This window comes from Micromesistius poutassou (assembly GCF_964030765.1).
Source record: "Micromesistius poutassou genome assembly, chromosome: 15".
Lineage (NCBI taxonomy): Eukaryota > Metazoa > Chordata > Actinopteri > Gadiformes > Gadidae > Micromesistius > Micromesistius poutassou.
Window position 1 is genome coordinate 13665396 of NC_140285.1, and position 26586 is coordinate 13691981.

Genomic DNA, 26586 nt, shown 5'->3' on the forward strand with positions numbered 1-26586 from the left:
ACACTAGCGTGTCCGCCCCGCTGACGGACGGCTTAACGTGAGATGAAAGTGCAGCGTCAGCGCGGCGGGGGCGGTGACCTGGGCCCGCTTAGCACCGCCACTCAGCAGCGCTGCATGGGGCCCACAAGGGCCCCGACCGCCTGCGGGCTGCAGGGGGCCCCCGGGCCGACCGGAGCCGGTGATGGACTAGCAGGGCTCTCTCCCCTGGAGAGACCGCCCCGCTCCCTCCACAACAGCTTAGATGTGGAAGGTTTGACGGTTTGTTACTGTATTCTTAAAGGGCCACACTGTGGCGTATGTGTGTGCATATTGTGGGATATGAGTGTTAAAGCAGTGTCGCACCATCGCACCGTGGGCTGTTTAATGGATGAATTCGATTTGACCCGGTTGCGGTGTATTTCTTTGTGATGTGTTTTAGAGCTGTGTGTGTTGAATGCAACATCAAACAGTCATAGTATCGTTCAAATAGACGCATTCGATGAAATGAACAGTTATTAGACTGATATGTGTGTCTAATACAAATGTCTATAGTGAGACTGTGACGTAGTTCATGTTCTCGGGGTGTGTCGGATGCCGCTATTTCGGTGATGAAAATGATGGAATGTAAGAATGACGCAGCCACGTTATGAGCATGAATTATTAAATTTCTCTCAGAAACTCTCAGAAACCAAATGTAGAGGGAGAGGACTTCAGTGACAACCACCACCCCCCCCACCGTGAGCCTTTCTCCAGCAGCCAGCCAACGGCAGCTTGGTCGGGAGAGGGGAAGAAAAAATTTTAAAACATCTCAAAGAGGAAGAGAACTTCAAAGCATCTTCTCATGTCTCTGTTGAGGTGTGTGAGAGAGAGAGCGAGAGATAGCCAAGGATAGAGAGAGACGCTGAGAGAGTGCTGTATACTTGAGTGTGTGAGAGAGAGATAGAGAGAGAGAGAGACACACACACACACAATGAGAAAGAGAGAGAGCGAGAGAGAGAGAGAGAGAGAGAGAGAGAGAGCGAGAGAGAGAGAGAGAGAGCACGAGAGAGAGAGACACTGAGAGGCAGAGAGAGACACAGACACTGAAAGACTACTGTATTCTTCGGTGTGCGAGGCTGGAGAGCTGGCAGCAACATAAAGTATGTGGCTTTAATGAGCCTCCATGTTTGAACGCATGGTGGGAGAGAGAGAGAGAGAGAAAACTAATAAAACATCGCTTTGGAGTATTCTTAGTATCACTTCACGCCGAGAGGTAAACAAATCCCAGGGATTGATGCTCTGAGTTTGCATGCTGGATATCGTATTGTTTTAATTCCCGTTGGGCTTCACTCAGCTGTTTTGCGGTATCCATTCAGTGTTTGTTTGCAACCTTAATGTATCCTTGTAATCTTTACCTTGCTTGGTTACACGAGCGGCCCGAACACGAGGGGGGTATTGATCGGCTCTCTGATAATAGCACACACTGGGTTATGGATTACACTTGAGGCCGACTGTAGGCCTGCTTTTAGATTCCTGGAAGTTACCTAAGGACACTGGGAGCATATGTGTACGATTCACAATTTGGTCATTTGGCAAATCTCAGAAAACAGTAAACGGGTTCATATGCGTAACAAAACTGCTCCCCAAAAAATGGCGCTATTGCAAAGTGTAAATCATTGCAATAGCGTTGTGTTGTGTGTGTGTGTGTGTGTGTGTGTGTGTGTGCAACTGGGTTATGCAATGAGCAGGGATGTAACTGTACTCTGTATCATTAAAACACGATGAAACCCCACTCCTCTGGCAGGCAGCAGCATCGTGCTGCAGAGCCCAGCCCCAGCAGCCCCAGCAGCAGCAGCCAGCGCTGTGCAGCAGCGCCAGCAGCCCAGGAACAAGGCTTTGTCCTTGGTACTGTCCCCCATCAAACTACTGTCTCGGCTCTACGTCCCACGAGGGCCAGCGGAGGGGGAAAACGCATCCTGCAGCACTTTATAAAATCCCCACCCTCTCCCTCTCTCTCCCTCTCTCCCCTCTGCTTGTCACTCTCCCTCTCCTTGTCTTCATCCTCTCTCTCTCTCTCTCTCTCTCCTTGTCTTTCTCCCTCTTCCTCTCTCCCTCCTTCTCTCTCTCTCTCTCTCTCTCTCGCTCTCCCCTCCCCCTCTCCCTCTCCCCTCCCTCTTCTCTCCCTCTCCCCCTCCCTCTTCTCTCTCTCTCCCTCTCCCCCTCTCTCTACCTCTCCCTCTCCCTCTCCCCCTCCCTCTTCTCTCTCTCTCCCTCTCCCCCTCTCTCTCCCTCTCCCCCTCTCTCTATCTCTCCCTCTCCCTCTCCCCCTCCCTCTTCTCTCCCTCTCCCTCTCCCCCTCTCTCTACCTCTCCCTCTCCCTCTCCCCCTCTCTCTACCTCTCCCTCTTCCTCTCCACGCTCCTCAGCACAACTGTCAGAGCGTTTTTATCTCTCGCTGCCCTCCTGTCTCAGAGGACGGTCAGGTGGAACCGCGAGCGGACATCTTTTTTTTTCCTTTACTCCACGGATCCTCCATAGAGTGCTGTGCAGCTGTGTTTCTTTAGGAGCGGGGTGTGAAGGGGGTTTAGGGGGGGTGGGGTGGTGTGTGTGTGCCAGCATCACCAGTGTGGCCATAGAGGATGGTGAGGAGCAGCTGTCACGAGGGTACCCTCTTGGAAAGTGTCCAGAGAGAGAGAGAGAGAGAGAGAGAGAGAGATAGAGAGAGAGAGGGGGGGAGAGGGTCCGGCTACTACGACTATCCCACCGCAGATAGGAGGACCGGGGCTCCATCCACGGGAGGAGGGGGGCAGACCGGCGGCACGGTGTATCCAGGTTAACCGGACCCACACACACCGCTCCTGGACACAGAACCCATGGCTTCATATGCACAGAGTGTGCGTTGGACGAGAAAGGGCATGCGTGAACCGTGGAGCGCCTAATACAAGGTCATCAGATGAAACAGATAGGTGCTGATGGAGGGAAGGTAGGGGATGGGTCCCCTGTACCCCCCCCCCCCCCCCCGCGCTGTAATACGCACCGTTTAGCCAGCGCTAAAAGTTTGGAACACATACGACCGGGACGTGACGTGCACGCCACCGGCAGCACATCTGCACCCCAAGAAAACGACATCACCAACAAGAATGATAATCTATGTGAAGCACATTGCAAAGCACGGATTAGACACACGCTCTGTCCCGGCGTGCAAGGTCTGTACCCCTTAAACGCCGTCCGGCTCTGAGAGGCATTCCACATGAGAGACAGTGTTGAGACTGAGAAGGAAGAGTGAGAGGAATAGGGTCTTACCAGCGCTACAGTATCTCCTCGGTAAATCCTGGTTCCCGCGACGGGTTAACCCATTCACCACAGAGGCACGCGAGAGTGAATGTCACTGAGCCTGAATCACTGAGTCCCTCAACCGCTCTCCCATCCGCCAGAGGAAACTGCAGTCCTCCTCCTCGCACTGTTTCCACTGCAGCACTACTTGCATGCTCTATCCTACACACACACACACACACACACACAACGCGCTCACACACACGCACTCATGACAGCGACTACCCCCACCTCGCCTTCCCTTGATCCCCCTCCTCCTCCTCCTCCTCCTCCTCCTCCACCTCCACCTCCTCCTCCTCCCCATGTTTCCCTTTTCTCTCTCTTTAACTCCCCTCCCCTAAATGGATTGGTCCTCCCTCTCTCTCTCTCCCTCCTGTTCTCCCCTCCTCTCTCCTCTGTCTCCACCCCTCCCCCCCCTCCCCCCCTCTCCACCCCTCCCCCCTCCCCCCTCCCCGTCCATCCTACCCACCTCCCTTTGCTGATTGGTGATGCTGCTCGCAAAGAGTATGCAGCAGCACGCCATGCCCCCCTGGTCTCACACAAAAGGGCAATCAACCAAAAATACAACACTACAGATGCCAAGAGTATCTAAACCCGCCCCCACACTCACTGTAAACCCGGAACACATTAATACGTGCACGTCGCTAAGCTAACCGGCTAACCTGAGCATGTGATACTGCTGAGAACCTGATAGGTTAGGACCGGAATGATTTTTTTTAAACCATGTTATTCATAAATTGCATGAACGATTGCTAAATAATTAACGATTAATGATTGGTAATTATTCATGCACACAGGTGAGAGTGTCCATGAGGTTGTGTGTGTGTGTGTGTGTGTGTGTGCGTGCGGTGTGTGTGTGCACGTGTGTGTGCGCGTGTGTGCCTGTGCGTGTGTGTGTGTGCTTATGTGTGTGTGGCAGGATGGGTGGGTGGTTGGTTCATGTATAATATGTGTAATCCCGATCATGCATTAATGATGAACGATGTCTTAGGACATTGTGTCTCCATATAATATAAACTACTGCTTCCCAACGTGTTAGAATATGTCGGCCGTATTTAGGAGGCAGAACGGAAGAGCTCATGGTAAGCCCTGTCCTCCCCATCCAACCCAGAGGAAGTTTCTGAAGGAAACCACACTCTCACTCTCTCTCTCTAACACTGGTTTCTTAATGGCTTTTTTTTTTTTTTTCCACTGATGTCTCAGCAAAGATAATTTATTCAGACACAGTAACACGGAACAGAAAAACCGAATGTACTCACTAATGTGCGTGTCACGTGAATGTGATCGAACAAGCGGACGTGAGCGTGCATATAGGCTGATGATGTAACTGTTTAAATAGGGTTTTAATGAGTGAGTGTGACGCATTTGGACACATTTACGCCATCATGGAGCCAGCCAGTTGGGGACCCCTCAGGGCATTGTCGTATGAAAATGAAAATCGTAGCCTCCTTATTGGCCAGTAATGGGTTTGGTAGTCAGGCTCGGAACCCAAATCAATACAGCCTCAATCACAACGAAGAGCAGGGATGTATAGATCAATTACCCCCCGAAAAAAAAAGACATAGGCCACACATGTCAAGCGTGAACAGCCTTTGAATAGCAACGTCGATGGTAATCACGGCACAGAATGCGAACGTGTGGGGACTGCGACACAACCGTTAGCACGTCTCCTCCTGGAGGAGCGCCTCCTATAATCCTCCCATCCCGAGGTTTACATTAAGACCGTACCAACCTGTCTCACTCGCATAACCACTGCCCAACAGCTTCTTCCCTAATCTGGGCCAATGCGTATCAAATATTCAACACGCGGCCTGGATATTACAACACATATAATTAATACATAATAATAGTCTTAAACACGGTTTCCCCCCAGAGTTGTTTTTTTTCCCCGCGTTCCAAATGTGGAGGCAACGTGTTCACTGTTCACCCGCTGGCACACAGTGGTCTCCCCGGGCCCTTGGAGACCCCCTGGCTTCAGCGGGTGTCTGAGCAGGAACACGCTATCGATCTGAGCCACATGCAACGCTCTTGAATGCTCGCTGAGTAGAATCGACCGTCTGTCCGGAATGACATGAAACACGAGCGGGCGAACGCTGGCGCGTCGTAGCAGCGGGAGCAGCGGGCGGATTGTACGTTCTCTCTCTCTCTCTCTCTCTGTAGGTTTTGTGGAAGGATCTGGAACAGGGAGAGGGAGGGGGGCGGCGTTCGACGGCTCTCTGCTCTCATCTGTAACACTTGACGTCGGCTACACTCGATATCGATACAGCGCCTTATTTTTCTTAAATATACACCGAGCCGGGACGCATCGCGCCGGGGTGTCTCTAAATGATTAAGCGTCGGTGTGTTGTACGGACTATCTGCTCTGATGAGATTTCCCCTTCTGTATTAATGCTGTGTGACCGTAGGCGTGGTAGGATTAATCATGAAAGACATTAAAGTCCTCGCGCTCTTCAGCTATGAAAACCCCATGTGTCGGCACATACGTTCTTCATCATACTGACAAATCTTAATTGCGCGTTAATCCATTCGAGGGAAATAAGCAAGACATGCCACAGAAATGCTCCACAGCACACCGGGAGTAAGGAGGTATCAGGGTGGGGTCAACTGTGCTTATCTTAATTGCATTTTTGCAAAAAAAAACTTGCAAGGAAAGTACAGACGGAAAGGCCAGCCCAACCACCCACCATGCTCCTGCAGCATTATGTTTATCATCTGTGATACCGCTACAGGAAAAGCTGTGTCAGGCTTAAATAGCATTAAATAGCGACGGTTAGCAAGGATGTTGGATGTAGTCAGCGGCTTTGAGGTGCGTACCTTTAATGCTGTGTGGAGGCTAAGATAGCAAAACAAACTCTCTCCCCAACTCTCGCGCTCTGCCTCCCTCTTTCTATCTCTCTCTATCTCTCTCTCTCGCTCACTCTCTGCCTCTCTTTCTCTCCGTGTATGCTGCTGCCAAAACACAAGATATTTTAATTGTGTTTGGCCCATTTCAGGTACAGCAGAGAGAAATAGATGAATCCTTTCAGCTGGATCTGTGTGCATATTGGTGATTCACATCCTGCTTTCCTCACAATTTTAAAAGGACATATCCATTGTGATCATCATTCCTTCAATTACAGTCATACTTTTGACTATGGGTACTGACTTAGCACTGACATTGACATTACATTGTTTAATATTTTTATATTAGATTTTAAAGTTTCACATTGCTTTTTATTATGTTTGAGTTCAATATAAAAAATGAACAGAAATTGAAATATGTTGTCGTATTCTCCTTTTAAAATGTGTCTTTGTACATTTTTATTTCATAGTGATAACGTCCCTCTTTCTCATTGTGTCTTTAATATTAATTATACAATATTCTTTAAAGTAGCTCCTAGCCTATGGGCGTTCCCTGGTTCCAGCCGCTGAATCTTTAAAAATGTTCTGAGATTCTCTGGTGTCTGTTGATGACTGGGACTCGTCTTGGCAGAATTCTCCCCCAGCAAATCAGTGTCTTGCAGGCGAAGCAACAGAAAATAACACGATGACTCCCATAGTGGCAAGCCTTTAACCCGCCGTCACGGCATTTCTTTAAGTCTACGCATTCTGCTCCTGAAGCGGCTCTGAATAATCCACAACAGAGACCAATGTCATTGGCGGAATCCTTGTCACCGCCGTGATTGGTTAAGCTGTAAGCGACCCCGCCCCGCTCTCTGAAGACGGCTCACCGGCGAAAACCAAACTCGGGGTGACGAATATCGTCAGCCTGTACGGGTGCATGTTCTCAGGGGGATCAGAGCATCCCATTCACTCAACGTCCAGCGCCGATCAATGCACATGCTGATGAGGCCGGAGGGAGAGGGGCAGGTCAGCCTGTCAGCCTGACCCAAGGTACCGCTGAGAGCAAGCAGCAGAGGGGGGGGGGGGGGAGGCGGTCCCAGGTGTGGCTTGTTGTCCTCTGCCGTGTATTAGCCTGCTGCCAGCCGCGGCCTCAGCCACCGCGGCTCCGCAGCCTCCGGCGCTCGAGGAAACGACTCTGATTCATTAGCTGAGTGCTGGAGAATGGGCGTCGTGATGGAGAGAGAGAGGCATTGAGGCAAAGAGGGAGAGGGAGAGAGAGAGATAGGGAGAGAGACTTAGACGAAGTGAAGGAGAGGTAGAGAGAGAGAGAGAGAGAGCGAGAGAGAGAGAGAGAGAGAGAGAGAGGGAGGGAGAGAGAGGGAGAGACAGAGAGAGGGGGGAAGAGGGAGAGAGAGAGAGAAAAAGGGAGAAGAAAGGGAGCGATAGAGTGCGAGAGAGAGATAGAGAGAGAGGCAGAGAGAGAGATAGAGAGAGAGAGGTAAAGGGGGAGGGGGAGAGGGAGCCCAATCTTACAGTAAATCATTCGTGTTCACAGTAGGCGCCACCGTTAACCCCCCCCACACAAACACACACGCACACACAGCCCCGGGTGCCGACGCAGTGGTCTCCCTCCCCCCTCCCCCTCCCTCTCCGCCCTCCCTCCCCCCTCCCCCTCCCCCCTCCCATGCAGATGTAGGCCCCCGTCATCTTCTTAACAACAGCTCGGAGACGGGAGGGGAAGCCCAGCACTCGGGGTTTCATGCTGACGTCTAGTGGAGTCCAAACTGTGTCATTATACAATCAAGCCCTACGCCCTATGAATGTGTGCTACGCGCACACATGCACGCACGCACGCACGCACGCACACACAGGCACATCAGTAATTTCCAATTGCTCTGGTCTAAGCGCGCAAATTGAACACTGATTTCACTTCAACCAGCAATGTGAACCGCATTAATAACTGACCATTAATGAATAATAATATGTCCCGATGACTAAAAGAGTGCTTACTACACCAAAGTGATTAAGTGTAGAATACCAAGAGAAAAATGAAAGGAAATGTGCAGCCTATCCACCACTACACAGTCTGATGATAGGATCCATGACAGCAGCAGCCATGGGCCCTGCCTGGTGCCTGGTGCCTGGTGCCTGGTGCCTGGTGCCTGGTGCCTGGTGCCTGGTGCCTGGTTCTTAGTTTCCCTAGTCCCTGGTCTAGTGCCTAGTGCCTAATCTAGTGCCTAGTGCCTAGTGTCTGGTTCCTAGTTTCCCTAGTCCCTGGTCTAGTGCCTAGTGCCTGGTTCCTAGTTTCCCTAGTCCCTGGTCTAGTGCCTAGTGCCTGGTTCCTAGTTTCCCTAGTCCCTGGTCTAGTGCCTAGTGCCTGGTTCCTAGTTTCCCTAGTCCCTGGTCTAGTGCCTAGTGCCTGGTTCCTAGTTTCCCTAGTCCCTGGTCTAGTGCCTAGTGCCTGGTTCCTAGTTTCCCTAGTCCCTGGTCTAGCGCCTAGTGCCTGGCGCCTGGTCTAGTGCCTGGTGCCTAGTGCCTAATCTAGTGCCTAGTGCCTGCTTCCTGCTACAGCGTCCATCCAGTGCAGAAGCAGAGGGAGCTGTCCGGGGGATGGATGGTGCTTGCAGGGAGGGGGAATGCAGCGGCGGCCAGAGGGAAGGCAGCTAGAGTAATGTGCAGTGAGCTGTCTCCCCTTAAGGAGGCCTCAGACAATCATAGCAATAACGGCGGCAGCCCGTGACGGAGGAGAAATCCGTGCACGCACACACCCATCTCGTTGTTATGTCCCCCCCCCCCCCCCCCCCTCCCCCCCTCCCCCCCACCGTCCTCCATCAACCCTCCCCCTGGCTCCCCCCCTCCTCTTCCTCCTCCTCCTCCTCCTCCACCTCCTCCTCCCCTCCTCCTCTGCTGCCTGCACCCAGATGGCAACATCATGTGCAGTGAAGCCTCGAGGAGCCCAAGTCACGTTCCTTCCTGGCGGATTGTGTCGATTCGGTTTGATTAAGTTCAGATACTTACTGCCAAATCGTGAATCTTGATAGGTGGCTGTAAATGGACCCCGATAGAAGACCGCTGGTTCTGGAGATCAGGAAGAGGAGAACCTGAGGAGGAAACGGGAGAAGAGAGGGTCAATTCAATGGGGAATACAGAGGCTGGATCTGTGAATCACGCATGCATCACGCATGAGAGAGAGAGAGAGAGAGAGAGAGAGAGAGAGAGAGAGAGAGAGAGAGAGAGAGAGAGAGAGAGAGGATATCTAAGATCCTCTGAACAACCATCTGAGAACTGATCACGCACTGATTGGAACAGTGTCAGCCCGTGGCCATTTTCCTGATTCATTTTCCTCAAACACTCTAACCCAGGGACGCTATAAAAACCTTGAGTGGTCCTACAAACGCAGTACCCAGAGCCTGTCATCACAAGGGTCCGGCAACACTTAAATCAATGAAACTAACATCTTTAAATAAAGGGTACCTTTTTGCAATTCCAGGGCAATATCCACTGCTGGGCAGATGGGATTTAAGTCCTCTCAAACCAAGCACAGAAGCCTGAGCCACATGGGTGTCCAGGAATTGTCTTTCTTCTGAATTAACAAGCTGCCTGCTGCTGTACAGTTTGGGCCTAATGGGCTAGTCTGCATCATGGATGACGGCTCCAACACATTGCATCGCACCCATTCACTTACTTTTTGTACTGGCAACATTGCACCTCACTAAAGCTAATTTGATTAAGGACATACCACCAGCTCCCAAACTATTTCCAGAAGTTCAAGATGAGCAAACAGGCAAGCTGTTCATTCACTGGATTGTGAAATATGAGTTTGTTATTTTTTGGCTTGCTGTATATTGCAATTTTGCACCCTGTTTATACGGTGGAGAGCCTTCTGGGAGACTGCTTTATTGTCTGTTGTTGAGTAGGATTAACATAGTCGAAAAGTGTCCAACTTTAAAATGCCACAGGCTTGGGTTAAGCTCATCTCTGTCCACTATACCAACTATGAGAATGTCATTTTGAGATATTCAATTTTAGGTGTTATGTGTTAAGTAACTATAAGTTAGTAGACACTTTTATCCAAAGAGACTTATCGTCAATCTAGATACAGGTCATTTCGGAGCAGTTAATTCATTAAACATCCAATACACATCCAATTGTATTTTGAGTGAAACATGTGTAGTGGTTAATTCACATTATCTAATGGTACAATATGAGCAAGTTAGCTCAAGCAAAGAATTTGAAGCTCTTTCACTTTGTAAACATGTAGTCCAAAAGTCATGAATAATCATAATGTACTAATGCGACGGTTGTACACACTGATTGAACTTTTACAATCAGCCAAATTCTGACACTGTTCTTTGGCATGCCTCTAAGGATATTCTATTCGTGTCCCAATTTCCACCCTCCATTTTGGCAAAACGCTCAATTTCATGACTGACTGGGCTTAATTGCTTCATTGTAAGGGTATCATTGAAGTCATCCGCAGGGACAGATAACAAACTTTCATTTGGTTACGTCAACGTAGAAAAAGCCCTTTGCTAGTTTCGGTTTTGTTTGCCGGTTGAAGGACTCCTGGTTCAGTCTCACGGCTCCTCCAACCGACTGCGTCCACTCTGGGGCCACTCACGTTGCATGCCAGCCTTTAGCCACCGGCTCATGTTTTCAGGCACCAGGATTCACTTTCTGGTCATCGTCCAAACATACACAGAATCAGCTTGAAGTGAAGAATGGCCTCATAGTGATCTGGGATCCAGCAGCCCTACTATGTAATAGCAGAACTTCTGGAGGGGGATGGCTCAGAGCCTGGGCCGGAAACAGGAAACCGCAAGGGGCGGGGTTACGCCCGGTTTCCTGTTTCGTGTCAGAGAAATTCTACTGAAGAGTGGATAAAGCTTTGAAAGCCACCGACTGTCCAAGGTCAAGGATGTGACTTAACACAGAGATCCACCATCCATGGCATATCGTTTTTATTATTCATAATAAATTCATGTTCTTGAACAGCCTGTACTCTTTAGGCTATTTTACCGTGCTGCAGCTGTTTATGGCTGTAATTATGCTAACCTGGTTAGATATTGCTGTCCTCGTGAATGGCATGCCAACTAGAAGGCTCCATGTCCTTAACTCTCCTCCCTTCTTTCATAAGATTACTGTGCTGCAACTGAGACAGCACTCCCATCCGCTGAGCCCCGAGGATCTCCTGCTGTCTGTGACCCTCTCTGTAGCTCTCTCTCTGTCCCTCTCTCTATCCTTCTCTTGTCTCTTTCTCTCTCTCTCTCTCTCTCTCTCTCTCTCTCTCTGTGTCTCTGTGTATCTATCCCTCTCAGCTCCCCGACAGACAGGCGCAGGGGGAGAGTCATGCAGAGAAAGGAGAGCTTAAAGGAGACTTTTGGGGTCCCCTCTCTCCTGCCCCCCGGCGGTCTGTGGAGCGTAGCGTATGAACATTGGAAGATGAGCAAGAGTTGTGCGCCCTCTGAGTGCACACACACAAGGAGAGCGAGAGAGAGAGAGAGAGAGAGAGAGAGAGAGAGAGAGAGAGAGAGAGAGAGTGTCCCTGAATTTAATCCCTCCATTGTGGGAAGATGGAAGGAAGGTTGGGATATAAAATAGGGGGCAATGCCAACTGAAATCCCGGCGACGATGCTGCATTGCAGAGGTTTAACATAGCGATAGAGAAGCCAAATGAGCACATTAAAGAAACATGGCCTTCACCAAACACCGCCGGCATAACACCCACACCCACACCCACACATGCACACACACACACACACACACACACACACACACACACACACACACACACACACACAGGTGAAGGCAAGCGCAACGTGCAAACAAATAGACCTGGTACCTGACATTTCTTTTTGTTATTTATTCCTCATTTGATGTGATTGACATTTCTGATCTCTGAGATGAATCAGACGGATGTCAACAAGGTACACAAGTTCCTGCCTCTACGTGCAGCAGAACAGACGGAATCAGAAAGGCACTTTGGGGAGATCGGAGGCTTTGTTCAGCCCTGAGGAGTCACCGGGATAATAACTGACAAAAAATAATAAACTACAGTCTGAATAAGTCATGTGCAATTCATCATCTCTGGCAGCTGAGCCCCCCAAAACTTTTTCTCTTTTCCCCATGATTACTTGCATAGTTTGACAGCCCTCCACAAGCCGTTTTTAAAAATGTCACAGCCACCTTTCTCTGGGCTATTGATATATAGGTGTCCCGGGGTACGAGGGGAGAGTGGGGAACGGGAGGCTCGGGAGGGCTTGTGGCGGGCAGATTGCTGTGTGTGAGGTGCTGTTAGCGTCAGCATAAGCAGACCCTTAGCCTGGCTCACACTGCTGAGGTGGCCGTGTTGGAGGCACATCAGCGCCGTCGTCTGTGGGCGCCGCCCCCTGATTCCAGACGGTCCTGATACCCCACCGTGTTCGATACGGCATGTCAACTCGAATGGTGCATTTTTGTCCCAGTCTGTTATCATGTCAACAATAATGTAAAGGGAGGACTTTGGGATTTTTCAACCTGGACCCTAGTTTCTGATCATTTTGGGTATAAGGGACTAATGGCAAAGAAAATTATTTAAATTGGTCCAGAATTAGGTATAGGTTCGTTATACGTGAAAACGGGCTGCCATCTAACATGATGGAAAGCATTCCTACTGAGATATTCCATCTTTTCCTTATCTTGTGCTTGATCCTGGTCTGTTTGTCATTGTGTCCAGCTACGTCTCGCTCATGCAGAAGTCTTGCTCTGAAATCTTGCTGCAGGAAATGTCCCTATTGTCATTGCAATCCTTCAGCCAAATCTTTGAGATAACCCACATCTTAACCCAAGCATTCTGTTGTTCAACACAACAGCCTCTCCTCTCTCCAGCTCCCACTCACGTTTTCACCCTTTGCCTTCCTGCTACAACTCAACTCTTGTGAGACTTGAGATTTGCTTGGAAACAATAACAAACCAGACTGGCGTCGAGCGGGATGCTTTCCATAATGATAATAATCTGAGCTTCTCAGTGGCAAAGATAAGCACTTTTAGAGGACATTCATGGTCGGGGCACTATTGCAAGTAGTACTTTTTATTTACAAAATGTGTCTCGCTGCACTAGTCCCTTAGACTCAAATTGATCTGAAAATAGGTTTCAGTTTGAAAGATCCCGAAAATACAGTACTATGTACTGTTGACCGACTGGAGGAATTAGTTTGTGATGGTGTTTTGCTGCCCAGAAACAGATCCGTTATGGGCGGAGGCCTCAGCTGTGCCCGGCACTAATAAAGTGCGTCTGGGTCTAGCTTACCTAAAAGCCTGGCGAAATTACCCTGTCATTACCCTGTCATTATGGGGATACGGAGGGAAAAGGAGATTGAAAAAAGCTTTCATAACAGAAGACTGTGAAATAAAACACCCTGTAGCGCAGACTTCAATAATAAAAAAAGTACAGATTAGGAATGGTTGTTTTCTGGCCCTCAGCCCCGCGCCAGGTGAATTAGAGAGAGCAGTGGCAAATCAATTTTAATGTCCTTCCCTGCAGCAGATAAAAGGTAATTGTACCATCAACTGCATCACTGGTTTCTTTTGCCATTTATGGCAGTATGTCACGCTTTTAATAAAAGAACTAAAGCAGAAATGATCATCCTATTTACTTGTTTTCAACCAGGTGTGTGTACGTGGCAGTGGGGCCGGTCCTGCTCTCAGACAGCCGGGCCGAGGTGGGCCGGGGTGTGCGGGGGGGTACTGATGGGGGCACTGGGGTGTTTCTGTGCTGCAGACAGAAGTCAATCCATCACCCGAGCCCTGGGAAATGATCAAAACATTGGACAGAGGAAAGAACTCTGGAAAGAAGAGCTCTGCAGTGCTTTATCTTGATGCTGGAGACCACCGCCTCGGCACACAAAGAGTTTTACACGATTCAGATTGATCAGCTTCTGAGATATTATATTGTTATTCTCGTGTCTGTGTGTCGATGAATGACACAGACTGAAATCTATGGCACGTAATTGCATGACTACAGCAGGGGAATGGGGGGGGGGGAATGGGGGGGGGGGGAATGGGGGGGGGGGAATGGGGGGGTTCTGGACGCTGGGGGGTTCCAACAAAGACAAGTGGTGTGAGAAAGGCGAGAGGAACAGGAGAGAGAAAATAATTTTCTACGAATGCCTGGAGAGCTGGATGTCTCTGAAGTGAATACTTTGTGAAGGCACCGCGGAGCAGGGAAACAACAGGGTCCCCGGAAGACCTATAAACCCTTATAAATGTCAAGTACGCTTTAGCAATGCTGTGCTCTGAGAGACGCTATTTGGTTTGGTATCGAGTCCCGGACAAACAGAAACCTGATTACCTGCCAAGGTAACCAATACATACTGTACCGCCAGAGGAGCCAGGAAATGATGTCAATCACATCATCTCGGTTCTGAAGCTAAAATAAACGCATTCGACATTTGATCTTGGCAGTTCAGCGAATATACAAGAGCGTGGCGATATTGCACTAAATAAGACAATGCCCCATTGTGCTGGGTCTTTTTGTTGTAATATATTTACCCGGAATAGAATGTAAGAACTCAAAAAGAAAAAAAAAGATAATTTCTGCAGCAGTTGAATTTGAGAAACTAGGCTGGCGGTCCTCGGACCTCTTGCGGTCAGGGGGAAGTGGAGGACAAATGACAGACAAGCCGCAAGTGGGAAAGCAAGCGACAGCTCATGGGGATTGTTCACCTTCATTCCACCACTGAACTTCATTACTAAGCAGGACCGGGTCTGAAAGAGCCGAGCCACCATTGATCAAGCGTACCTTAATGTGACAGCAGCAGCCTCACTGCGTGGGCGACCAAGAGCCCGAAGCACAACTCGTTCATTCTGGGATGTGACGTTGAAGTTCTAAGCAAAGCACACACAATGAGTATTGTGTGGCTCCGAACCATGCGTCTCTTTTGTGGTACATTCTAGGATAATCAGGTGAAATAGAAGGAGGACAGCGCTGAATTGATTTTAAATTATAGTTGCAATGGATTCTGAGGACAATAAATGACAATGCTAATTGATTATTTATGTGTTGACTATAGGCCGTGAGAATAATGCATTGAAAAGAGAAAATTCACAAAACAAACAAAGCTATATTGTCCCCTATAGTTTAGCCATTAAATGTTGGATATGTTGGTGACATGACATATCATTGTTGCTAAACAATAAGTCGATGTGGACAGAAAGTGTATTGTTAACTAGTACTAAACAATGTCTGAATCAGCCCACCCACAAACATGCTGATTTAATAAATCAGCATAACAGGCTTCTGGTGCCACTCAAAGTGGGTTATACAGTGATACATGATGCATCGGTTTCCTCTTTGGTTTCTGGGGGGGGGGGGGGGGGGAGCAAGTCTCCAATCTTCTCAGGAGTCTATGTCACAAGCAGAGGAGACGCTTTGACCGGAGAACGTTGTCATAATTAACAGAGAGATCAATCGTACGGTAGATGGGGCAGGGGGGGGGACCCTTTTTCAATTAAGCCTTCATTAAAAACCAAATTAGGTACTGACCTTCCAAACATACTAGCACAGGGAAGAGTAAAGAAAGGCAAAGACGTGTACTTTAACACACTGATTTCTAATTAAAACGAGGACTCTCAATGTTATCTTCCGAAAGGTTTCCTTTACCGTTACCTCGTCCTCCACAATCAGCTCAGATTAGAATAAGATGGAGCAGCAATGTTCTCAAATCACTAAATGTGGACCATTTGTTCCAAGGTATATTCTCCATGTCTTCGTTTCTAGGTACATCCCACAGTGTGTAGAAAAGGTTTAAGATGGAGCAGATTGTTGGTGGGTCCATAAGCTCACAAAACAGTCAATAGCTATTACCTGGGCCAGAAAATGAACTTTGCCATCAAAAAAAAAAGGAAAGGTAAGAAAGATTTAACTTTCGTTAATGGACACTGACACTAAAGACACCGCAGTGTCCGATATATAAAGGATAACGGATAAAGAGTATTACCCTTGGCCTCATGATGAAGCCGGGTAATCTGAGAGCTAAATCAACACTCTATGGCCAGAGAGATGAGACAAGACCGATCGATGGCCGTTAGGAACACCTCTGTGATTGTGTACTTATCAGTCTCCAGCGGCTAACCGCTATGAACTTTAATGTGCCAGGGCTAAATGACCAGCGAGGGGGGATATCACCAGAGGTCATGTTCAAACTCTAAGATCCCCTCACCCCCATGTGCAACCCTATTCTTCCCCCAGCTAATCGGCTTACTGTGATATTCCAGGTCATTGTTTCCGGCCGAGGGAGCCGTCAATTCTAGTTGAAAACATGCGCGGTTCGGCGATTAGACCAATAGAGGGCTTTATTGCATTATTATTTAGAGATCGAGTGATTCAGCATGAAGACGAATGGGGGATCTGACTTCAGGAGACGTGCAGAAGTCATGAGCTGCCGTAGAGGAGGGGTCACCGCAGAGATACTGCATTATCCTGATTGATTATAGGACTGACATACATAATAGGTGAACCCAGTCTAACATGATGTACGGTCGTACCTTGTAAACCCAAAACAGAATTCAATTAATCACCACTTCACAGATCCATGTTGGCTAAGGCCAACACAGCACTCGTCACGACACTCGTGGTCGGCGTGGACGTTAACGTGGCCGCCAGCAAGAAGAACCATGTTCTGTCAAATCCATACTACCTATCAAATTGTGCTACCTCGTGGTGCTGTGCATGCTAATGCCGACAATATTGATACAATATTGTAGTAGTGGTGTAAAACACACATACTGTACCCCTGAACTCTCCAATAAAGACGTTACAATACAGTATCAAAATATGCTCTCGATATTCTTACAGTGGACATGGAGTGAGTCGTGGTGTAAAATAACGCGGTTCTGTAGTGGGAGCATCGTTTGATAGAGGCAATTGGGTCTACAGATCAAATAGGCGACTAAATATGTGCGATCCTGTGCATACTGCTGACAGTGTGGAACACGTTCGGTCGGCAGGACTGAGAGAGGGGTGCAACCAAAAGCCCTCGGCCCCCCAGCGAGCAGGCAGTACATCAGTGTAAAGCTGGCCATCTGCTGCGTGTCAAAGCCAACGTTGGCCGGGCGGACGGGAGAGAGAGGGAGAGGGATGACAGCCGCCGATGCTGCCGCCGAGGTGGAGTTCATTCATGCGGTCCAAATACGATTTCAAATGCCATAAACAATGCAGAATGCAACACGAAATGACTTTAAGGGACAAAGGAGGATCACATTTCTTGTGTGAGGTGAGGTGAAACATTAGAAATACTCAAATGTTGCGTTCAGAAGTAGAAAAGAACATTAACATTCTGTACCATCAGAATAACTTGTGTAAGCAAATATGATTAAACATTGAACCAGCACAAGGGTAACATTGGGTTTTCTGTTCAGTGGTGTTGTCGTGACTGCTGCTCCAGTTGAACAGCTATAGGCAGACCTGCTGTGCTCTGTGTGTTGTACTAATGCAGCGGCTAAGGAGGACTAGAGAGCAGAGGCTCCGTCACCTCTGATGAAGACGAGCTTCCTATGGAACAGACGCGTGAGTCATAATGTCATTAAGGAGCAGGTCCAGGGCGCAGGGGTATTAAGTATCAAGTTCAACCTATCAGGTAGGCTGGGGGAATCAAACCCACTACCTCTTAGCTGGACGTCACACATGCTAGCCCCGGCACATTCTCCTCCCCCTTCTCCTCCCCCCAACTGAATTTAACAAAATAATTAACCTGTACCTCCAAATGAGCATTTCAGACATATTTCTGTTCTTAAATAAATAAATAAATAAATAAATAACAACCTTTTTTATCACACACAATTTTATTTTTTATTTCGTAAGATTTGCTCTTGTCTTTATTTTATTTATAAATGAATTGATTCATGATTATTGTTCTTCTTCCTCTTCTTCCTCTTCTTCTTCTTCTTCTTCTTCTCATCATAAATGGGCCATTATTTCCTCTTGGCTTCTTAAAGGAACATAACGGATGGCTGACAAGCCTCCGGGAGCAGCTCATGATGTGAGTTACAGAGGGTATGGCCTGATGCTTGCGTCATGGGTAATTCCGCACGGCAAGCTCTATGTGATGTGTCATTCATTCACTTGAGCAATTACTGTTCTAAATATTTACATCAGTTGGCACTGTTTCATTATCCCTCTCTTTTTGACAGATAACAAGCAGCCAAGAGTGGAAAGCGCTGCCATGATTAAAGGTTACTCCTGGGACCAATATGTGCGTTGCATTTGGAAGCATAAAACACGGGGAAGTGTGTTTTTTGTGTTCTTTTATATCATAAGGCATTAAGCAAACCCTTGCAATCAATCCAGCGAAGTGAAAAGCAGCAATCCTACATTTTGTCTTGAAGACACCGTTGTGGCAGCAGTGGAAAAATGTATTTAAGTTGTAAATGAATAAGTACGACACAAATCCTGATTTTGTTATGCAGCAGGCCTAGATTTGACAGCTGCGCGCTGCGGTGGGAGTCTATATATATCATTCATATCGACTGCTACTTCCACAGCACATTACTGTTAAAGATTGCATTTGGCCACCGTTTCCCTCCATTTCGTAAAGAAGAGGCAGACTCTTTTCTTGGGGGGAGAATCTCTAAACCTTTCAGCTGCATGCTGGGAAACAAGATAAGGGGAAAATATCACTTCCCATGGATGTACGTTTATTTGTGGAGCATCACTAAACAGTTTTCCCTTAAAGGGAATCACATGTAAGGGCTGACGATGTCAGTACCTACAGGGGAGCTGCACAATAAAGAAAGGGGTGAATATTATGGTACTTTAGTAGTGGGGCCAGGTGCAGCACCGCCCAGCCCTGGTCCAGCTGTTAGACTGTTTCTGCCGACTGTGAGCACTTTCAGAGTGTGATGATGGAGCCTTTGTTTGAGTGACTGTTTAATACTTCTAGTATGCTTCGTTTCATTTCACTGCGGCGGTTGTGCAAACAACCATATGAAACAACACAACTAGTATCACACCCATATGTTTTTAAAGCCTTTGATGAAAAGGCACATTGGAATGGGTCTTGGTAGTGCAAAAACTCAGCATCCATAGACTTTGTCAGCTGTCACTATCGATGCCGTGTGGTGCAACTCCCAATGTAGCAATGATTCTCGGTTTTTCATCGTATATTAGGGGCACTCCCACTGTGAATCCATTTATCTTAGCAGCCGCCAACCCGACAAAGGATCAAACGCGCAGCAGAGCAGACAATGAACACATGGCACCCCAGGAAAGCAACACGGCAGAATAGGATGAAATGGTCGCTCGCTTGTTTCAAAGGCCAACTAACCCCCCTCTGAAAAAAGACAATCACAATTATTGGCTGTGTTTCATCACTTCCCCAAGACAATGACATTGTCTACGCTGGCTGCTGACCGTTCCTGTTGCGCGAGAGAGGATATTTCTCGTTCTCCACTGCTGCTCACGTTCGTATTTCAGAAGTAGAAAGAGAGAGAGACGACCACTTTGTTAGTGTTTTAGTATCAGACGTACACTGGTCTACGATGACTCCAGGGCTCGGCCCAATTCCACATGGACTGTAATATATATGTCATAAATATATGGCCTGTCAAGCCCCTTGAGACTGTACCTGTGATTAAGGGCTATACAGATGAAATGCAATTGAAAACTGTACGAACATACACCCATGCATTCTTAACATAACATCAACATCAGCTAAACTCCCATCAGTTCCTCAGGTTCACCAATTACAATCAAAGAAGGCACGGGCATACAGAGAAAAAGAAGAAGGCGCAAAGATTATTCCTCACGTATGCCCTGCACACTCCGCGCTGCTATTTCAGTCGCCTCAATAATAAATTAAAGGAATGTATAAAAAAAAAGCCAGACTGGGGCACAGAGGAATTAAGTATTCATGACAATCTGGAATTGGAAAGAAGTGAAAGAGGAGTGCAGAGGATATGTGGGATCAGGAATAGAATGAATGGGAAGTGGAGAAGATAACCGAACAATGAGGAGGACGGGTGATACCAGTGATTGTTTATCCACGTTAGCCTCTCCTGCATTGTTATTACCATTAGCGTGCACATTCCTTCGTTCTTCCTAAAGTATAAGGAGCAGCCATTCCAGTGTAATTGGGTCTGGGGAGAAAGGCAATTATGACTGAATGTGCCACAAGGATGTTGCGTCAACGCCCTTCCTCAAGCTAATATATTCATACCAAACTGAGTACACGCGTACACACAGGATACATCAATCAGCTCTTTCCTTTCTGTGTGTGTGTGTGTGTATATTTTATGGTAATATGGTCCAATACATTTTTCATTATTCGTTTCATGTCCAAGTCATGAAAAAAGGAAATGAATCAAAGCTGGTATGACCTTAAGATCAAACTGGACGTCAGAGTCCTTCAGAAGGGCCCTCAAAGCAGAACAGCACACCGCATGACTTCTTGCAAATGCTGTGTTTGATATCAGACAAATATAACTGCCACAAATCTGACCATAAGCAAGATATATAAGGAATAGGACAGTCAAAACGTTCAGAGGGTGCGTTCATCAGTCAATGATCAGAAAATACTAGAAAATGTTCTAAACTACATTTATAGAACAGATTTTTTTCACAACCGTTTTCCAGCTGCTCTGTGCAAGAGATGCAGACTGCACAGGACTTATGATTCACTAATGTCACAAATTGTGCATCACACCCTCCAGCGTATGCTGATGTGAGGACACAACAGTGGCATCCTGAATTTTGTTGTCTATTTTTACTCTCCGTACTTTCAGTTATTACACAACTGCTCTCTGTTGCGCCTGTCTACAGCTGTAGAAAAAAAACACAATGATTAAAGGGGCAGGGTGTTTGATTTAGGGGTATCTCAAGGAACAGAGGTTGCAAAAAATATATATAATATTCATGAGTATGTTTTAATTAGTGTATGATCCCATGAAAATAAGGATCATTGAGTTTTCATTAACTTAGAATGAGCCCTTTATGTATACATAGAAAGCAGTGACCTATAGTTTATCAGACCAAATGACTAAATACAATTTATAAATCTATCAAGGAACCTCATGACTTGACACATGGCTCCTTGATGCTGTCTTAAGACTATGACATGATTTTGGAAATACATACTGGCACCTTACACAATACAGGCCTGTACAGGCCACCGTAGCTTCTCATATGTCGTTAGAAAGGCTAGAAGCCATTCAATTCTACACACTGAACCTTTAACCGTGGAACATTTTAAAGCATCTCTGACCACCAAAGTAATGCCTAGTTTCTGGCATCAACGCAAACAGACAGAATCAATCAAATGTAGAATCTGAGTGATTTTCGGGATCAATACAGCATATTGCAAGCTGCAACTTTGACATGCAGCATAGCAGGAAATAATGTGAGGTGTCAAGCACTTGAAAGACCAAAATCATGTGAAAATTGTCCCAGCATCAATATACTGTAATTGCTATTATGTCATGGAGGGAAGGATTCCTGGATTGATTCAAAGACCTCTTCAACACAATATTAAATGCTGTCTGCAATCTGTCTGGCTGTCTGTCTGTGGATCCATAACCCCCATGTCCCCTTTCATTATCTATCATAAGTTGGCTGTCAAGTGGTACAACAGAAGCAACAGCAAATTGCAAACACACTTCATCAGAAATGTTGTTCATTTCAGATAGTCATGTCTCCATGTAGACATTGTATGGATGCGAAAATTGCCACTTTGATAAATAACTGAAGTTCATCAGCCTGTACGCGTGTCGGTGTGCGCACACTCAGACTTGTGGATGCTAGAACGCACTGAAATGCGAGCACCAGCTTCCCCTGTGAAAGTGTCTTTTATTTACACCCTGATCAGATGCAGCATGGTGGTAGAAAGATGTACCAACCACAATGCAAGTCAAAAGCAGTCCCGCATACAGTATAGAGGGTGGTTTATTTCAGGGGTGGTTTATTTCATTATCTTTTGCTTTTAAAGACAAAGCTCAATCTTGTTTCGATACGAATTATGCAATATTTCACGTGTACTATATGATGTGAGTACTGTCTACTTATATTTCTGAATTGGTACCCTAGGAGTTCTCCATTTTATTCATCACCATAGCAACGCAATCACATTAGAAGCACAAAGAATATGGGCGGCCTGTTCCTCTTAACTCAATACTTCAAGGTAACAGTATTAATTATAGGAAGCATTCAATTGCATCCTCCAGTGCCATTTTGACCACATTAAAAGTAATGAAAGTAATAAAAAATTAAAAAAGTAATAATGACAACGAAAACAGTGTGCAGCCGTTGACCAAAGTAACCCTGAACTGTTTGTGAATACGGCAGTCATGAAAGATAGCGAGGTGTACGAAAACATGTTTTCAAGGTCAGGGACCTGTCCTCTACCCAGGCAAACAATTTAATTCTAAAAACGTTTTGTTTAAGAACAAATATGGCAATAGGGTGAAATCCTCAGAATATCCTTTCTGATTTCTTTATAGAGAATCTATTCATTTTAATGCGTCCCTCGACTGCACGATTGAATTTGAAAGGCTGGGAATTGAATACAACCTTGTGTTGTTATGAATCTATTCAGCAGCCTTGAAGCATAATTACTTGTTTCAAATTCCTCACCTTGTATTTTATGGCCTACATTTACAAATGTTATGCTTTCTTTCAGTTCTGACAAACATTGCACATCAATATTCAGTGTAAAGCAACAGAATGGGAATGTTGTGGCATGTTCACATGTTTATATGTATGTACTGTTTAGGCCCTATACAGTACATACATGTTTATATGTATGTACTGTATAGGGCCTAAAGAATATAATTGTTTGATGTTACACGTGGAGTTCCTTACTTTGCAATGGCACTAATGGAGACGTCTAAAACATAAACTTGCATTACAATTTTGCATGAAAGGCGCTATATAAATAAAGTTTGATTTCATTTTATTAGATAAACTGCTATAGCAGTGCATCGTGATGTTTTTTCATCATCTTTTCTTCTTCCAGATAATGAATAGCCAAATGTCATTGTCAAAACAGGTAAAACATGGTGATGCAGCATATTAATGAGTATGCCGAGGAAGTCGATCTGAATTATTGACGACCATGCCCTTCTATTTAGCTGCACTAGAACATCTATGTAAATGCTGCACCACAAACAGAAATGCCAAAAATGCCTTATGGTGCCTCTTTATGGTGCTGCTTATCAGTATGTGCTCTCTGCCCATAGTGTGGAGGCTGTAATTTAAGTCTGTCTTTGCAGCACCCAAGAGACCGAAAAGAGATTGGAAAACGCTTCAAGCGCGCTGTTGTTCCACAGTGCAGCTCCGAGCGCCAAGCTCCACACAGGTGCAGAGGTGCAATTCGGATACCTGTGTGTTTTGTCTTTGCCCAGCTGCTCTTTAGGAGACACCCACCAACACCCACTGCGGTCCTGTCCATGTAACAAATGAATAACAGTGTGAATATGTGTACACAGATCCAGAAGACAGAAATGTTTTCATACCACAGATTTCCTTGGAACAAATCCTTTTTCATATTTTGTTATGTCGTGATTTTTTCCCCAACAGAAACTCCTGCATTGTTATTTTTCCACATACGCAGAGATTTTAAGTAGAGTGAAGATCTATGTAGAGGCAGACAGGCACAGTTTATTTTCAGCTCTCACAGAGTTGGGAGCTAACACGCTTGGACAGGCTTAGAAATACACAGAACTCTAAACCTCTTGGTGAAGACACACATATGATGCACACTCTGGCGCCAACATAACTCCATATAATGAATTTTCTGTAATGCACACACACACACACACACACACACACACACACACACACACACACACACACACACAGTGTACATCCAACCCACGTCATTCTCATGTGCATGCCTTGGCGCTACATTTCTGAGGATGTGCCAAGCTGAATGAATGGCTGCTGGGAAAGATGCTCTCTCCTGCATGGAAAATGGAGGATATAAATAAACCCACGCAGGTTTATTTATACAGAGGATAGAGGATGAAAGACGATCTCCCAAAGCAGATGATAAAGCATCTTTAAAAAGAAGAATGTCCCACTTGCACAATCCCATTCCCCCGTACAGGTGTTGAGTGGAATCCAGGTGAGCAGCACTGAACAACCAGTCTGTGAATCACCGCAAACAAATCCCCCGAAAAACTCCTCTCCTCATTAGCCAACTCATATGGACCGCATCGGATCTGTACCAGGACCTGTCCAATGGGAGGCTGCTCTGCTACAAATTGGATGATTAACAGTCAGGGAGAGGCGGGACTGGGGCATTTGGCCGGGCGGTGAGAGGCTCAGCGGAGAGCAATTGGCTTTGAGGGCTGAGGGAGCAGATGGGCCTGCGACACCAAGGTGGACCAACCAGCTGAGTACGCGTCTTCTGAAAATCCATCCTACTTTACACACCCTCCGCGTGTGTCTGGGGTGCTCCTCGTCCATCTCTGATTGAGGAATCTAGGACAGCGCCGCATTGGGCTCCGGGCTCGTGGTATTTGCTGGGTGTGCGGCGACAATGCATCACTGATATACCTGTCGTGGGCTCTGTGCAGCCGTCTGCAGCAGCGCTTTCAAAAGCCGTTCCTTAAAAAAAACGGAGCATAAATAAATAGGCTACATCTGCTCCAGCGGTGCACATGGCAGCCGCCGGCTCCTCCCCCTCTCCATTAATTATGCAGCTCAATGCAGCACTCTGACTCCCCACTGCAGCTCACCCACACTACAACACTCTCTACTACCTCTCCGTGGACCTCTCTCACTCTCTTTCCCTCTCTCTCTCGCTCTATCACTCTCTCCCTCTCTCTCTCTCTCTCGTGCTCTTTCCGTCTCTCGCTCTCTCTCTCTCTCTCGTGCTCTTTCAGTCTCTCGCTCTCTCTTTCTCTCTCTCTCTCTCTCTCTCTCTCGCACTCACCGATTGTATTGTTTGTCTGTGCTTTTCATACAAATGGAAACCTTGCACAGCCCACCCCATGCTGGCATCGACCAATATTTATGGCTGTTACATAATCATGTTGTTCTTCTGGTGTAATGCTCTGCAAAGACTTGGAGATCTGAGTGAAGATACGCCCCTGTATTTATCTTCTCCCCGAAAACGCTCCGTTGATTTGCTAAAGACACAGAGAATATCACTTACAACGGTTCTGTGGAGCATAGGCAGGCGCTCCACACATGCTACGTTTATCATTATCTGTGTTCATGGTGGGATGAGCTGTTTATGGACGCTATGCTATATATAACTAACCAGGCGACATGAAAAAAGACAAACAACACTCACAGCAAACACTGACATGAAAGGAACGGCTTAGCCTGCTGTGGCCGTGCAAACTCTCACATGACAGCTCACACACACGCACACGCACGCACGCACACACACACACACACACACGCACACACAGACATACACACGCACACACACAGACACACACACACACACACACACATACACCTATATACATGCACAAATACAAACACACATACACATGCACACACACAAATACACACACATACACACGCACACACACACACACACACACACACACACAAACACACACACACGCACACACGCACACACAAACACACACACATACGGCCCCCCCCCCACACACACACACACACGCCCCCCCCCACAAACACACACACAAACGCACACACATGCACATCTGCACATGCACAGACACATGCACACACACCAATGCAGACATACACACACATATACACGCCCCCACACACACACACACACACAAACACAAACACACACACACATATACACACATGCAGGCAAGCACGTACGTACGAACGTACGCACACACGGACCCACACACACCCACACACACACGTGTGCCTAGCCAGGTGTAATCATAAACACACGACTGTGAAGCAGAAAGAAGAAGAGAAGAACCTCATCATCACAGCCCCTCCAGTCTTACACCACACTAAGGGCGAGCTCTCCCATTACAGCTCTGCTCCCAGGGAGGCAGGCAGCGGCTCGGAAATAAATGCAGAAACAGCCTTCATTTCCCCTAGCCCTAACACCATTAAGATTTACTCGAGATCTGCACGTGGATGAGAGATAAAGAAAAGAGAGAGAAGGGATGGTCTCCCTTGGCCACAGCAAATATGGTACGATGGTCACAGAAGCTGCAATCAACACTCTTTTGTGACCATGCGCGGACACACAGACATCTGTCCACGTATGTTAGTGCAGATATGTTAAAGATAAAGGACTAACGATATGACGGGAACACAGAGAGGAGTTACGACTGCTGGCTGGGGTCCATGTGATCCTGGGAGGGACTGTATGCAGATTACCGTTGACAAAGGTTCAAGCGAACGCAAAGCACCACGGGCTCATCTAGCCCCCTGTTGTTTACCCTTCCTTTTGTGGTCCTTTCAGCAGGTTCCATTATGCCCACCCCTGGTCCCGGCCTGTGATTGTAAAGATGCTTACGATCTGCACGAAATATGGAACAAAAGCACACA

The 26586-nt window shown here is 47.0% G+C and overlaps 1 protein-coding gene across 3 annotated transcripts in view; it reads right to left on the minus strand.

Moving 5' to 3' along the window:
* LOC311359293 (synaptotagmin-2-like) overlaps positions 1 to 26586 on the minus strand; it is a 55608-nt gene that overhangs the window by 23971 nt on the left and 5051 nt on the right. For 2 of the 3 annotated variants that reach the window (XM_084479287.1, XM_084479285.1), the window contains exon 2: positions 9132 to 9214. The gene's annotated coding sequence lies outside the window, so the exon portion shown is untranslated. Of the gene's footprint in view, positions 1 to 9131; positions 9215 to 23460; positions 23523 to 26586 lie in introns of all 3 variants that reach the window. The other variant, XM_084479286.1, reaches the window with a different exon arrangement.